A 14,617-nucleotide genomic window follows, 5' to 3' on the forward strand; every position below is an offset into this window, starting at 1 on the left:
TACATGTCCGCACGCATACACTTACATGGCCGCTAACCCAAACACATACACACATAGGCACACACACAAGTCCTCAAACAAACACATACACACATACACACATACAGTTCATAGCCCCGCAGCCACATGCCCCACACACACACACTCTCACAGACCAACTCTGCGATGCAATGCGATGTGATGCGAGTTACTGGGCCGTATGTACCACTTTCCAGCCCCCCTTGTCTGAGCACAATGAAAGGCAGAGTGGCGTTAAATGTGTGTTTCTGAATGGGACGATAACCCGGCTCTCCGACGTGCCAGGGTGTCCCGCTGTGATGAGAGGGCTCGGGGAGAATTATGTCTCCAAGTCTGAGCTCGCCTAATGCAGGACAAATATTCAGCACCCCTTTTCCATCTACCCCATCACCTTACACCTCTGTAAGAACTTAATACACTCTGCCCCATCACCTTACACCCCTGTCCCATTTTCCCTCTACCCTGTCGCCTCAAACCACTCACAAGAACTTAATACACTCCGCACTGCTTTACAAGTCTCTCAACTCGCCCAAAGCCACATTTTCATCTGCTGAACCCCATTGTCATGGAATAGAACGCAGCTCTAATGGCATACAAACAAATGCATGTACAATACCAGCCAAAAGTTTGGACACACCTACTCATTCCAGGGTTTTTCTTTATTTTTTACTATTTTCTACATTGTAGAATAATAGTGAAGACATCAAAACTATGAAATAACACATATGGAATCATGTAGTAACCAAAAAAGTGTTAAACAAATCAAAACATATTTTATATTTGAGATTCTTCAAATAGCCACCCTTTGCCTTGATGACAGCTTTGCACACTCTTGGCATTCTCTCAACCAGCTTCACCTGGAATGCTTTTCCAACAGTCTTGAAGGAGTTCCCACATATGCTGAGCACTTGTTGGCTGCTTTTCCTTCACTCATAACAGCTGACATAATTTGTCATAACCTGTCATAATATGGTCATAACACTGTCATGACACATATTTAGACCTGTTGTGACAAATATTGCATTATTTTATGGCTGGTTATGACACCTACATAAGAGTGTTAAAACCCACTCAAGGCAAAACATTTCATTACACCATAGCCTGTGTCAACAGTATGCTTATGTTATATAACATGTTCTGAAATTGACCGTATTAAATTATAATTGTAATTGCACACAAATTGATGTAAAAAATGCACCTACCACAATGCTCCGTTGCTGATGACTGGGATGAATGCAGGAGCAGATTCCAGGAGCAGGACAAGACACCCTCTTTTTGACTGATATAAGGGGAAGTACGTGATAGGCCTATCTGTCTTATATTTTTGATATAGTCCCAAAATATTTAGCATGTCAGCAATCAAGTTTTCAATTTATAACTTTCAAAATACAGAAATACAGTCGCTATGATGCATTTTGCATCATATAATGCTGCGTTTTGCATCATATGATGCTAAATGCATCATACTGGCTGTATTTCTGTATTTTGAAAGTGTTATATCTTGAAAACTTGATTGCTGACATGCAAAATATTTTGGGACTAATGAAACAAATACCAAAAAAAGGTTTTGGGTGGAATTGTCCTTTAACTCCTGTTACTGCCACATTCAAGCAAACATAGTTGGACAGGCACACCAGTTCTGTTGTTGTCCTACCTGTACCTGTACCTCTACGTATTATGTGACTTGTTAAAAAAAATGTTTTCTCCTGAATGTGTTTAGGCTTCCCATAACAAAGGGATTGAATACTTATTGACTCAGTTTTTAATTTTTTATCAATTTATAAAAAATTCAAAAACATAATTCCACTTTGACATTATGGGGTATTATGTCTAGTCCAAAATGTGGAAAAAGTCAAGGGGTGTGAATACTTTCTGAAGGCAGGTGAGTCTTAAGGGAATGTCTCTAACATACAGTACATACACACAAGCAAACGCATACATGCACGAAGGCCCCAGCCCCGTTCAGCTCCCAGAATCCCACTGCTAATCCGTTTTTGGGGCTGGGCTGTGACCAGCGTGGGGGGGGGGGGGGCTTTCGCACCCCCGACCAAAGGTGTTGTTTATCATGGCGATAATTAATCCAATGAGTTAAAATCTTATTAAGACATAACCAGATAGGGGACATACAACATCACACACACACACCCTCCTGACACCCAGGTGAGTCTTAAGGGAATGTCTCTAACATACAGTACATACACACAAGCAAACACATACATGCATGAAGGCCCCAGCCCTGTTCAGCTCCCAGAATCCCACTGCTAATCAGTTTTTGGGGCTGGGCTGTGACCAGCGTGGGGGGGGGGGGGCTTTCGCACCCCCGACCAAAGGTGTTGTTTATCATGGCGATAATTAATCCAATGAGTTAAAATCGTATTAAGACATAACCAGATAGGGGACATACAACACCACACACACACACCCTCCTGACACCCAGCCAAAAAAAGTGTTTGATTTATTTTAAAAATCATATAAGAGTTTGGGGTGAAATATATATATTGTTATATATTTACATATTTAGCTCTTATTTAATGTGAAAAAAGGATTACACTGCTCTGAAAACTCAAACTATTCCAGAGATATTAGTTTATTAGAAGCAATTTGAATATCAAACTCACAAAAACTATAATTACACAATTACACAGACTTACCTTTCCACCATCAAATGTGCTAAATGTGTTTGGCAGGCATTTTGAAAAACCAGGAACCAAAAGCTATCCAGGTCACATCCCCACATTTGATTATCATTGAAAAGCCCAGAATGTCCTCTCAAAGGTACAACAGGATAAACACAAAGATACAGACCTAAAACCTACGTCCATTAGGGTGGACTTTTTTTTTTGCTGGGTCTCAGGAGGATAAATACATACATACTGTACATAGCTAAACACACGTACATACGTACACACCGTCACAGAATGCACTCTCGCTCACGGCTACTTCTTCCCAAAACTCAGTTTTTCCCTTATTTGCCTAAATCACTGAGGTAAAAAACTAAACAACAACAACATCTGAGTATGGTGTGTGCAGAAAACAGAGGAAGAAAAGGGACAGAAAAAACAAAAACAAGTCTTTCATCTTGTCATCGCCATCCCCCACCCAGTGCCAGAATTAGAAAGTGAGAATGGAGTTGTAGTATCTTGTGTGCCGTGTTTTTCACAACCCCACCCCTTCCCCCTCCACTGCTTCCAACCCCCTTTCCACTCCAGCTCTGCGTTGCAGACTGCCATTGAAAACATGTTATTTTGGGGCTAAGTACCATTTGCTAAATGCAGAGTAGAGAAAATAATTGCCTGCTTCTTTTTTCTACATCAATAGAGATGTCAATGTCACATTTTCTTCTCCTGAAGCCTTGGACACTCTTGATATGGATATATGCAAATCTCTGAGTAGTTTCCCTCCCCTGACTAACATAGCCAATAGGAGAGTTAGTGATTTTCAACCCAGCCCCACAACTGTAAGAAAGTGTGTGTGTGTGTGTGTGTGTGTGTGTGTGTGTGTGGGGGGGGGGGGGGGGGGGGGGGGTAGAATGAATGGTGGTAAAATGAGAAGTGGTGAAATGAAAGGTATCAACAGGGAGCATGTTATGTTCCTTTTAAAATAAGGTTTTGATGAGAGCCTAGACAGCCAAGCGTAATCTATAAAACCATGGGGTTTAAAGGTAAGCTACAGAGAAAGGTTAGAACATTTGAGTGAAATTGTATTATTGTGGGGGCGATAGCCCATTAAGAAACAATTCCCGTCCATTAAGAACAAATGTTTTGCTACCTTTTTGTAGCATTTCTGACAATGTTAACATCTTTTTAGTTGAATGTTGCCAGTTATAAGAAATTACTGAGAAAAAACCTAGGCTACTGTAGATAGCTAGCTATATGGTGGTATTGAAGCTGAGGTTAATCAATAAATGCAAACAGATAATTTGATTAGCTAGGTGGCAAACGTTAGCTTGCTTGTCTAAAGTCCAGCAGCTAGCCTCTCTAGCTAGCTAGCTAGCTAACACCAGTCAGCTGAAAGCTAGCTAGTTAGCTAATGAACAGGCAAAGAAAGGTAGCTAGCTATATTTGTTTATAGAAGGATTGTTACACAAATAACTTCAACCATTAGTTAGCTAGCAAGCTAGCTAGAGACAGACAACAACAGCTGACCTCGACACAGAAGCTATCTAACGATAGCTAGCTCACATCCAAATGCCAGTCCTAAAGTTGTCCACAAATCATGGCTAGTTAGCTACATCAGTTCAAAAACAACACCAAACTTTGGGCAAATTGTCATGCTGCTACCTTACAATGCATGCAATGCAATGGGCTTTTGCAACCCTAGCTAGCTAGCTAGCTACACCATATTCCAAGATACGGTAAGAGCTAGCCATATTTCACTGTCAGACAGGACACAACTTAAACTGTAGCTACGAAAACAAATCCTAGCATCAGAAAAACTCACCAATTTCGAAGATCCAGAATAGATTCCAGTATGCTCCTTCTCCTGTCTTCTTGACACTTTAATCCAAATATGTGCTGATCAACAGTGCAATACTAAGAACTCTGCGATTTGACCGTCTTGATTGTATTTACAGCTCCGTTTATAGCTTACATATAGGATGCATAGTTCTGCAATGCTTTAGCCTAGAAACAAGCTGATGCGGCTCTAGTATACATGCCATTTTTATCAAAATTTGCTCCGACTGATCAACAAGGGAAAATATAACAAATTATTAGGGTGAGGCACATGAGCTACTAAAAGCTTACTAGACAATATACACTTGGTATTCTTTTCTTAGCTACAGTATACATATCTCCCTGGCATATTACATCATTTATGCAGCAGCATACGAGACATTTTTGGACTCGCCTTGTTGTGCTGTGCTCACTTGAACAGGAAGGTGGTACGGCGGTCCTTCGTGGGCAAATTTTGTCATCAAACTTTGTCATCAAAGTCTGGCATTCTCTGGATTTATGGTGCTTTCAAGACAACTGGGAACTCTGAAAAAAAACAAGGTCGAATCATGATGACGTCAGTGATCTTCAAGTCGTAGCTCTAGAAAGAGGCCCGAGTTCCCGACTTACAATTCCGAGTTGGATGACCGTTCAAAACATATTTTCTTAGTCGGAACTTGTTTTTTCCCGAGTTCCCAGTTGTCTTGAACTCACTGAAGTCAGATTTCCCAGTTCCGAGTTAACAGTTGCTTTGAGCGTGGAAGAAATCATGCTAGATTGACAGCATGGCCAATGTTGAATGTTTATCATTTTAAGCTTGGAAAAGAGACCCCTAATCCCAGACTTGGGACCACACAGAACTCCACTGTCACGGTTTCGGCCGAGGCTGCTCCTCCTCCTGGTTCGGGCAGGCTTCGGCGTTCGCCGTCGCCGGAGTACTAGCTGCCACCGCTCTATGTTTCTGTGTTTGATTGCTTTTGTCGGCACCCGAATCCCTGCTGGACCGGATCAACCTCCAGGACGCCATGATCCGGCAACTCGGGATCGCCATGGACGAGGTGTCCAACGCTCTGCGCCGATTGGTGAACTCTGAGGTGGCCAAGGACCCTTACAACATCGCATCACCAACGGCCAGTCCTCCTCTCTCAGTACCGGAACCCAGTGGCATTCGGCTCTCACTCCCGAGGGCATATGACGGTTCTGCAGCCTGGTGTCAGGGATTCCTCCTGCAGGTAGAACTTTACCTTGCCACCATACACCCGGCGCCCTCGGGATACGAGAGCGTCTCCGCCCTCATCTCCTGTCTCTCCGGCAAGGCGTTGGAGTGGGCCAACGCCGAATGGAGGGGAATAGACGCCGCTACCATCACCTACGCGGAGTTCTCCCGCCGCTTCAGGGCTGTCTTCGATCATCCCCCTGAGGGGAAAGCGGCGGGAGAGCGTCTATTCCACCTCCGACAGGGGAAGAGGAGCGCACAGGAGTTCGCACTGGAGTTCCGGACACTAGCGGCGGATGCGGGGTGGAATGAGAGGGCCCTCATCAACCAGTACCGGTGTAGTCTACGCGGGGACGTTCGTAGGGAGCTGGCCTGCAGGGACACCAACCTGTCGTTTGACCAGTTGGTGGACATTTCCATCTGTCTGGATACCCTGTTGGCTACCCACGGACGTCCCGAGTGGGGGTCGTCCAGTCCACCCTCCAGCACCCCCGAGCCGATTCCCATGGAGCTAGGGGGTGCTGGCGCTAGAGAGAGGAGGAGAGGGAACCCGAGGGGGGCCATCCCCTGCACCACCTGCGGTCGTGGAGGACACACTGCGGCCAGGTGCTGGGGAGGGTCTCCTGGGAGGAGTGACAACAGGCCACGCACTGGGGAGTCATTTCAGGTGAGTAGGCGCCCCACTCACCCAGAGCTCTCTGTTGGTCACATGAGTATTCCTGTGAGGTTTCCACAGGTGGCACCTCATTCCCAGCATAAGGCGCTAGTAGATTCAGACGCAGCTGGGAACTTTATTGATCGGGCATTTTGTAGTAGGTTAGGGATTCCCCTTCGGCCGGTAGACGAGCCATTTCCTGTCCACGCCTTAGACAGCCGGCCGTTGGGGTCGGGCCTGATCAGGGAGGTCACAGCACCACTGACGATGACGAGGCAGGGGGGTCATGAGGAGATCATTCAGTTTTATCTGATTGACTCTCCTGCATACCCCGTGGTGTTGGGCCTTCCCTGGTTAAGCACCCATGATCCCACCATAGCGTGGCAACAGAGGGCTCTTATGGAGTGGTCTGCTCAGTGTGTAGGGAGATGTCTAGGTGTTTCCGTAGGGGCGACCTCGGTAGAGAGTCCGAACCAAGTGCCCGCACTGCGCATTCCCCCCGAGTATGAGGATTTAGCACTCGTGTTTAGCAAATCGAGGGCAACACGGCTACCTCCTCATAGACAGGGGGACTGTGCGATAAATCTCCAAACAGGAGCGGCTCTTCCACGGAGTCATGTGTATCCCCTGTCTCAAGAGGAGACAGCGGCTATGGAGACATACATAGCCGAGTCCTTGGCACAGGGATACATACGGTCCTCTACTTCCCCAGTCTCCTCGAGTTTCTTCTTTGTGAAGAAGAAGGACGGGGGATTGCGCCCGTGTATTGATTATCGTAGTCTCAATCAGATCACAGTTAAATACAGCTACCCACTTCCACTGATTGCGACGATGACGGAGTCATTACGCGGAGCGCGATTCTTCACAAAGTTGGATCTCAGGAGCGCGTACAATCTGGTGCACATTAGGGAGGGGGATGAATGGAAGACAGCATTTAGCACCACCTCGGGTCATTACGAGTATCTCGTCATGCCATACGGGTTAATGAATGCTCCGTCAGTCTTCCAATCCTTTGTTGACGAGATTTTCCAGGACATGCATGGGCAGGGGGTAGTAGTTTACATCGACGACATCCTAGTGTACTCTGCTACTCGAGCCGAGCATGTAGCCCAGGTGCGCCGAGTGTTGAGAAGACTGTTGGAGCATGACTTGTATGTCAAGGCAGAGAAATGCCTGTTCTTCCAGGAGTCCGTCTCCTTTTTGGGTTATCGGTTGTCCGCGTCTGGTGTGGAGATAGAGGTAGACCGGGTATCGGCCGTGCGTAATTGGCAGACTCCAACCACTGTAAAAGAGGTGCAGCAGTTCTTGGGTTTTGCTAATTACTACCGGAGATTTATTCGGGGTTTTGGACAGGTTGCAGCTCCCATTACGTCGCTGTTAAAGGGGGGTCCGGTTCGTTTGCGGTGGTCGGCTGAGGCGGACAGGGCATTTGTCAAACTTAAGAACCTGTTCACCTCGGCTCCGGTGCTGGCGCATCCGGATCCCTCTTTACCATTCCAGGTTGAGGTAGACGCGTCCGAGACCGGTATTGGGGCAGTCCTGTCACAACGGTCCGGCGCGCCACCTAAACTCCGCCCCTGTGCTTTCTACTCGAAGAAGCTCAGCTCGGCGGAGCGCAACTATGATGTTGGGGACAGGGAGCTGTTAGCCGTAGTCCAAGCCCTAAAGGTGTGGAGGCATTGGCTTGAGGGGGCTCAACACCCTTTCCTCATTCTGACTGATCACCGTAACCTGGAGTACATCCGGGCAGCTAGGAGATTGAACCCTCGTCAGGCTAGGTGGAATATGTTCCTAACCCGGTTTGTTTTTAAGATCACATACATCACAGGGTCCCAGAATGGTAAGGCAGACGCCCTGTCCCGGCGGTATGACACGGAGGAGAGGTCCAACGAACCTACTTCCATATTGCCGGAATCTTGTTTGGTGGCTCCGGTAGTATGGGAGGTCGATACGGAAATCGAGCGGGCACTGCGTACCGACCCTACTCCCCCCGAGTGTCCTGTGGGGCGGACGTACGTTCCGCCCGAGGTCCGTGATCGTCTTATTTATTGGGCTCATACATCACCCTCCTCTGGACATCCAGGTATTGGCCGGACCGTGCACTGTCTTAGCATGAAATACTGGTGGCCAACGTTAGCTAGGGATGTGAGGGTTTATGTCTCCTCCTGCTCGGTGTGTGCCCAGTGTAAGGCGCCTAGACATTTGCCCAGGGGTAAGCTACATCCCCTGCCCGTTCCACAACGACCATGGTCCCACCTATCGGTGGATTTCGTAACTGACCTACCCCCCTCCCAGGGGAATACCACCATATTGGTCGTTGTGGATCGGTTTTCCAAGGCCTGTCGTCTCCTTCCCATGCCGGGTCTCCCTACTGCCCTACAAACCGCTGAGGCCCTCTTTACCCATGTGTTCCGGCACTATGGGGTCCCCGAGGATATTGTGTCTGACCGAGGTCCCCAGTTCACTTCCAGAGTTTGGGGAGCGTTCATGGAACGGTTGGGGGTCTCGGTAAGCCTTACCTCGGGGTACCACCCAGAGAGTAATGGGCAGGTGGAACGTGTCAACCAGGATGTGGGTTGGTTTTTGAGGTCCTTTGCCGGGACCGGCCGGAGGAGTGGTCGAGGTTCATCCCCTGGGCAGAGATGGCCCAGAACTCTCTCCGCCACTCCTCCACCAACTTAACACCTTTCCAGTGTGTTTTAGGTTATCAGCCGGTCCTGGCACCGTGGCACGAGAGCCAGATCGAGGCCCCTGCGGTGGACGAGTGGATTCGGCGCTCGGAAGAGACGTGGGACGCTGCCCATGTCCATCTGCAGCGTGCCATCCGTCAACAAAAGGCGAGCGCCGATCGCCACCGCAGTGAGGGACCGGTGTACGCACCGGGAGATCGAGTCTGGCTCTCGACTCGAAACCTGCCCCTCCGCCTGCCCTGCCGGAAGCTGGGTCGGCGGTTTGTGGGGCCCTTCAAAGTCCTGAGAAGATTGAACGAGGTGTGTTACAGGTTACAACTGCCAATTGAGTATAAAAATATTAACCCCTCGTTCCATGTGTCTCTTCTCAGGCCGGTGGTAGCTGGCTCACTCCAAGAAGATGAGATAGGAGAGACCCCTCCGCCCCCTTTGGACATCGAGGGGGTCCCGGCGTACAGGGTCCGGACCATCTTGGACTCGAGGCGCCGGAGGAGTGGTCTCCAGTATCTCGTTGAGTGGGAGGGGTACGGTCCGGAGGAACGGTGCTGGGTGCCCAGGAGGGACATACTCGATCCTTCCCTCCTGACTGAGTTTCACCATGGGCATCCCACGCGCCCGGGTCCGGTGTCCTCCTGGCCATCCCCGAGGCCGGGGTCGGCGCGCCTGTCACGGTTTCGGCCGAGGCTGCTCCTCCTCCTGGTTCGGGCAGGCTTCGGCGTTCGCCGTCCCCGGAGTACTAGCTGCCACCGCTCTATGTTTCTGTGTTTGATTGCTTTTGTCTGGCTGTCACACCTGTGTCTGTTTGGGAGTTGATTACGTGTCTTATAAGTTCCGTGTTGTGATCTAGGGTATTTGTGTGTTGTTATTCTGTTGCCACTGTGTCTATGATACGTGTTTGTTTTCCGTGTCATTTTTCCATGTTTAGTGTTTTACGCGTGTGCGTAATTTTCCCTCGCCACTTCGTGTTTTCGAGGTCGGGGTTTGTTCTCTTGTTATTGAGACTATTAAAAGTCTTGTTGGACTAAACCTCTGTTTCCTGCGCTTGACTCCTCCACCACATCCACGACGGAATAGTGACATCCACTGAATAGCAGGCTAGTGATTGTTTTGAAATGCTTGCAGTTAGCCACTGATTCCTTCCAAACCACTCATTGTTGAATTTGCGTTTTCCAACTTGTTCAGTATAATTGATCTTCATTATTTGTCTTCATATGACAAGGATTCAAAAGGATTTGCCAGTAGATTGTCAACTTGATTCATGATGATGACTGCTAGCTAAGATTTTGAAAGTATGATGTTGACATGTTCAGTCCAATCAAAGCTACTGTATATATAACGTGATTTGATGTCATGTTATCTGTGTCCAATGACCTTGAGCCTTCTTGGATGGGCAATTCTAATGTAACTCTATGGCAGCACCCAAGGGGCTTGTATTTTCGAGCTCTACCCTTAGATTTGGCAGTGATGTAGTGTCCCCATGAGTGACAGAAAACTGAGCCAATCACAGCGCAACTAGGGAACATTACCAACCCCTATGCTCCATATTTTCCACTGGCTGCCCCACCACCACAGAAAGCACTGAGCTAGGCTGAAAGACCTGCATTTCGGAGCTGCCTTACTCAAGAAAGAAAAAAAGAGACCATGTTTGTATTCGGCTTTATTAACTCAATGATTATTATTTATTTTTTACATTGTTTGCAAACTGATATGTGACATGTATTAATGCCAAAATAACATGCAAAACAGGCAACCCCCCCACCCAAAAAAACATATTTTTTTTTGTTCTTTTTTTGGGGGGCGAAACATGTGGGGCTCAAAAGAGCCCTGAATGACGGGTCGTCACTGATTGAGACACATCCAATGCAAAAAAAACGATATCTCTACCTTAAACTGACAGATTTGAATGCTGATTTCTTTTTTACGCTAATTAGATTTCCGCAGGGGCGCAGACATCAACCTTAGGTGGATAAAAAAAAAGGTCTAGAACAAGGTTTAAAATGTTATAGGCTGAATGTTGATGCTTTGGATGGAGTCAGATTTGCGAATATCACAGGGGAGTGAGTTCCAGAGAGCGGGGGCGGACACCCCACCTTTTTTTGGTAAAACGCAGAGGGATAGGGATGGAGAAATCTAAGCACTCTCAAATGTATAGACAGATATGGACTGACCATCCATAAGATCAAAATTATGGTTTGAACCATGTTTTGAGGCTATGTAGTGTTATTATTTTATTTACATTTTTTGACAAATGATGGAGTAAAATATGCTTACTGGGTAAAACAGTTGAACTAAGCTCATGAGGCATTTATAAGTTATATTCTTCAAGGATCAATGGGTATGTATGTAGTGCAAAAGTGCAAAAATGTATGCAGCAATAGCAGATTGCCCCTTTTAAGGCTTGTTTGGCGCAGTGGTCTTTGGCACTGCATCGCAGTGCTAGCTGTGCCACTAGAGATCCTGGTTCGAATCCAGGCTCTGTCGTAGTTGGCCGCGACTGGGAGATCCATGGGGCGGCGCAAAATTGGCCCAGCGTCGTCCAGGGTAGGGGAGGGAATGGCCGGCAGGGATGTAGCTCAGTTGGTAGAGCATGGCGTTTGCAACACCAGGGTTGTGGGTTCGATTCCCACGGGGGCCAGTATGAAAAATAAAAATAAAAATGTATGCACTCACTAACTGTAAGTTGCTCTGGATAAGAGCGTCTGCTAAAATGACTAAAACATTTTTTTTTTTATGCATTAACCAACCAAGACTTTGTGACGTCCTTACACACAAAACAGAAACAAGCACAAAGGCATTTTATGTTTTCTTTAATATAATAAAAGTCTCTGAATACAAAGTACATTCACAGGTACTGTAATTCCTTTGGCCTGTCCACATACTCACATTGACCCCTAACACTAGCATACTGATACATGAGACAAGGATTCTGATAGATGCCCCGACTACAGTTTTTGTCATTACAATACTGGAACCATCAAAGATGAAGAAAGAAAAACTGATATCAATTCATATGTCTTAAAAGCAAATGTGTCTTTACACCGTTTTACCATGTTCCATAAACATACGGTAACACTTTACATTAAGTTGCCCCTGTTATTATGTAACTAACACAGTAATAACTGTGTAAACAACATAGTAATTTCATAGGTTTCACTCTGTAATTACATGGTAATAGGGTTGTTGCAGAATCAATTACACAATTGAAACAAGAAATGTGTAATTACACATTCACTTGCTAAAGGTTATGCCACATGTGTAACTACTGATGTTATTACACATTATCTTGTTCCACTATGTAACTATTGTTTTTTAATTACACATTTGAAAGTCACCTGTGAATTACCATGTTAATAACTCAAACCACAATGTGACCTTGTTACAAGGTGCCACTACCATTGAATCCACTTGTAAAACCAGGGTTGATAAATAGGCTAGGACATGGAAACAACAATTGTAACACAGCACACCCTGTCATTAACTACCAGACATTTTCAATTAGTTTATTTCTATGTCATATAATTGGTTATTTAGCAGACGCTCTTATCCAGAGCGACTTACAGGAGCAATTAGGGTTAAGTGCCTTTGCTCAAGGGCACATCGACAGATTTTTCACCTAGTCGGCTTGGGGATTAGAACCAGCGACCTTTCGGTTACTGGCACAACGCTCTTAACCACTAAGCTACCTGCCACCCTACCTCATGACCTGGCTCAAAGGCTATACCGAATTAAGTGTTAAGTAAGAAGAATGTAGTTACATAGGATACACTTGTAATTATTATGTACCTACCCAGGAGCAAGCCACTTAATGTAAAGTGAAACCCAGTAGGGAATAACCTTTATAATTAACAACCAACTCTGTACTTACAAGGTTGTTACAAGGGATATACATGTATTTACAATGTACTTACCCAGGAGCAAGCAACTTTATGCAAAGTAAAGTGGCATTTTAATTACTTTGTAGTTACAATGTAACAACCTTTGCAGACAATTAGGCAACAGGAGAAAGAATTTCAGTTCACATTGTCTTTAATGTATTTGACAAAGATTCAAATTCAAACCATTACATTTCAATTCCCCATTTCAGACTCAAAGCAATAACTATTTTAGATTGTAAAACGTACTAAGACAGGATGGTGGTAAAGTTGGCTAGCTAGCATTTCCCCATCATTCACTAATGTAGCTAGTTAAGCAATGGCACAATGTCAACACGTGTTCCAACTCGTCAATAAAAATGACAAAGTCATAAAACTTATGAAACATTTAGTTAGCAATGTTAGTTCACTATTTTGAGACTTACTTTGCACATTTGCACATTAGAAACCTTTATAAACACAACAAATTCAGAGACAGAAATAGCATGTGGCTTCCATTTTGGCTGCAGAGGAGAGTGTGAGAGGTCAGAGGTCAGTGTCATATCACTTCCCGGTGAACTCTCACTCATATAAAATCTGTAAAATCATTAGTTAACCTTTTTGTTCACTATTAAGTGACATTGTAAATGCATGTATATCACTTGTTACAACATTGCACTTACAGAGTTGGTTGTTAAAGATTGTTACATTGTAAGTACAATGTGCAATGTAGCTAAAAGGGTTATACCTAATGTTCTCCTGGTTAGCCTATTTTCTCAGTCTGCAATGCATTGTAACAACATAGTAATTATAAAGGATATACCCTACTCTGGGTTTTACTTTGAAATAAGTTGCTTGCTCCTGGTAGGGTAGGTACATGATAATTAAAGCTGCAGCTGGCTCAAAACAGAGCAGAACGCTTTGCATTTAACTGCACATACAGAGCTAACATCAACAACATGCATACCAGTCTTTCCTGGTTGAGGGTTGACGAGATCTTAATTGCTTCTCTTTTAGTTTTTATGAGAAATATTATTGTGACGTAAATTGAAAAAAAATATTGTCTGCATAATCAAATAACATTCAGCTCAGACACATACATACCCCACAAGACATGCCACCAAGGCTTTTCACAGTCCCTAAGTCCAAAACAAATTCACGGCAATGCACAGTTTTATACAGATACAGAGCCATGATCGCATGGAACCTCCTTCCAAATCCAGGAAGGGCAGGGGAGGGAATGTGAGGGGACACATACACAGACACACTCTAACAGATATATTATTATTTTTTGGTATTGTTTGTACACTACATGACCCAAAGTATGTGGACACCTGCTCGTCGAACATCTCATTCCAAAACCATGGGGATTAATATGGAGTTGATCCCCCTTTGCTGCTATAACAGCCTCCACTCTTCTGGGAAGGCTGTCCACTAGATGTTGGAACATTGCTGCGGGGACTTGCTTCCATTCAGCTACAAGAGCATTAGTGAGGTCGGGCACTGATGTTGGGCGATTAGGCCTGGCTCGCAGTCGGCGTTCCAATTCATCCCAAAGGTGTTTGATGGAGTTGAGGTCAGGGCTCTGTGCAGGCCAGTCAAGTTCTTCCACACCGATCTCGACAAACCATTTCTGTATAGACCTCGCTTTGTGCATGGGGGCATTGTCATGCTGAAACAGGAAAGGGCCTTCCACAAACTGTTGCCACAAAGTTGGAAGCACAGAATCATCTAGAATGTTATTGTAAGCTGTA

The 14,617-nt window shown here is 45.6% G+C and overlaps 1 protein-coding gene across 2 annotated transcripts in view; it reads right to left on the reverse strand.

The window, feature by feature from the left end:
* Window positions 1-14,617, reverse strand: part of LOC311105137 (protocadherin-1-like) — a 450,002-nt gene that overhangs the window by 57,139 nt on the left and 378,246 nt on the right. The window lies entirely within an intron of this gene.

Source organism: Coregonus lavaretus (genome assembly GCF_964263955.1).
Source record: "Coregonus lavaretus genome assembly, chromosome: 29".
Taxonomy (NCBI): Eukaryota; Metazoa; Chordata; class Actinopteri; order Salmoniformes; family Salmonidae; genus Coregonus; species Coregonus lavaretus.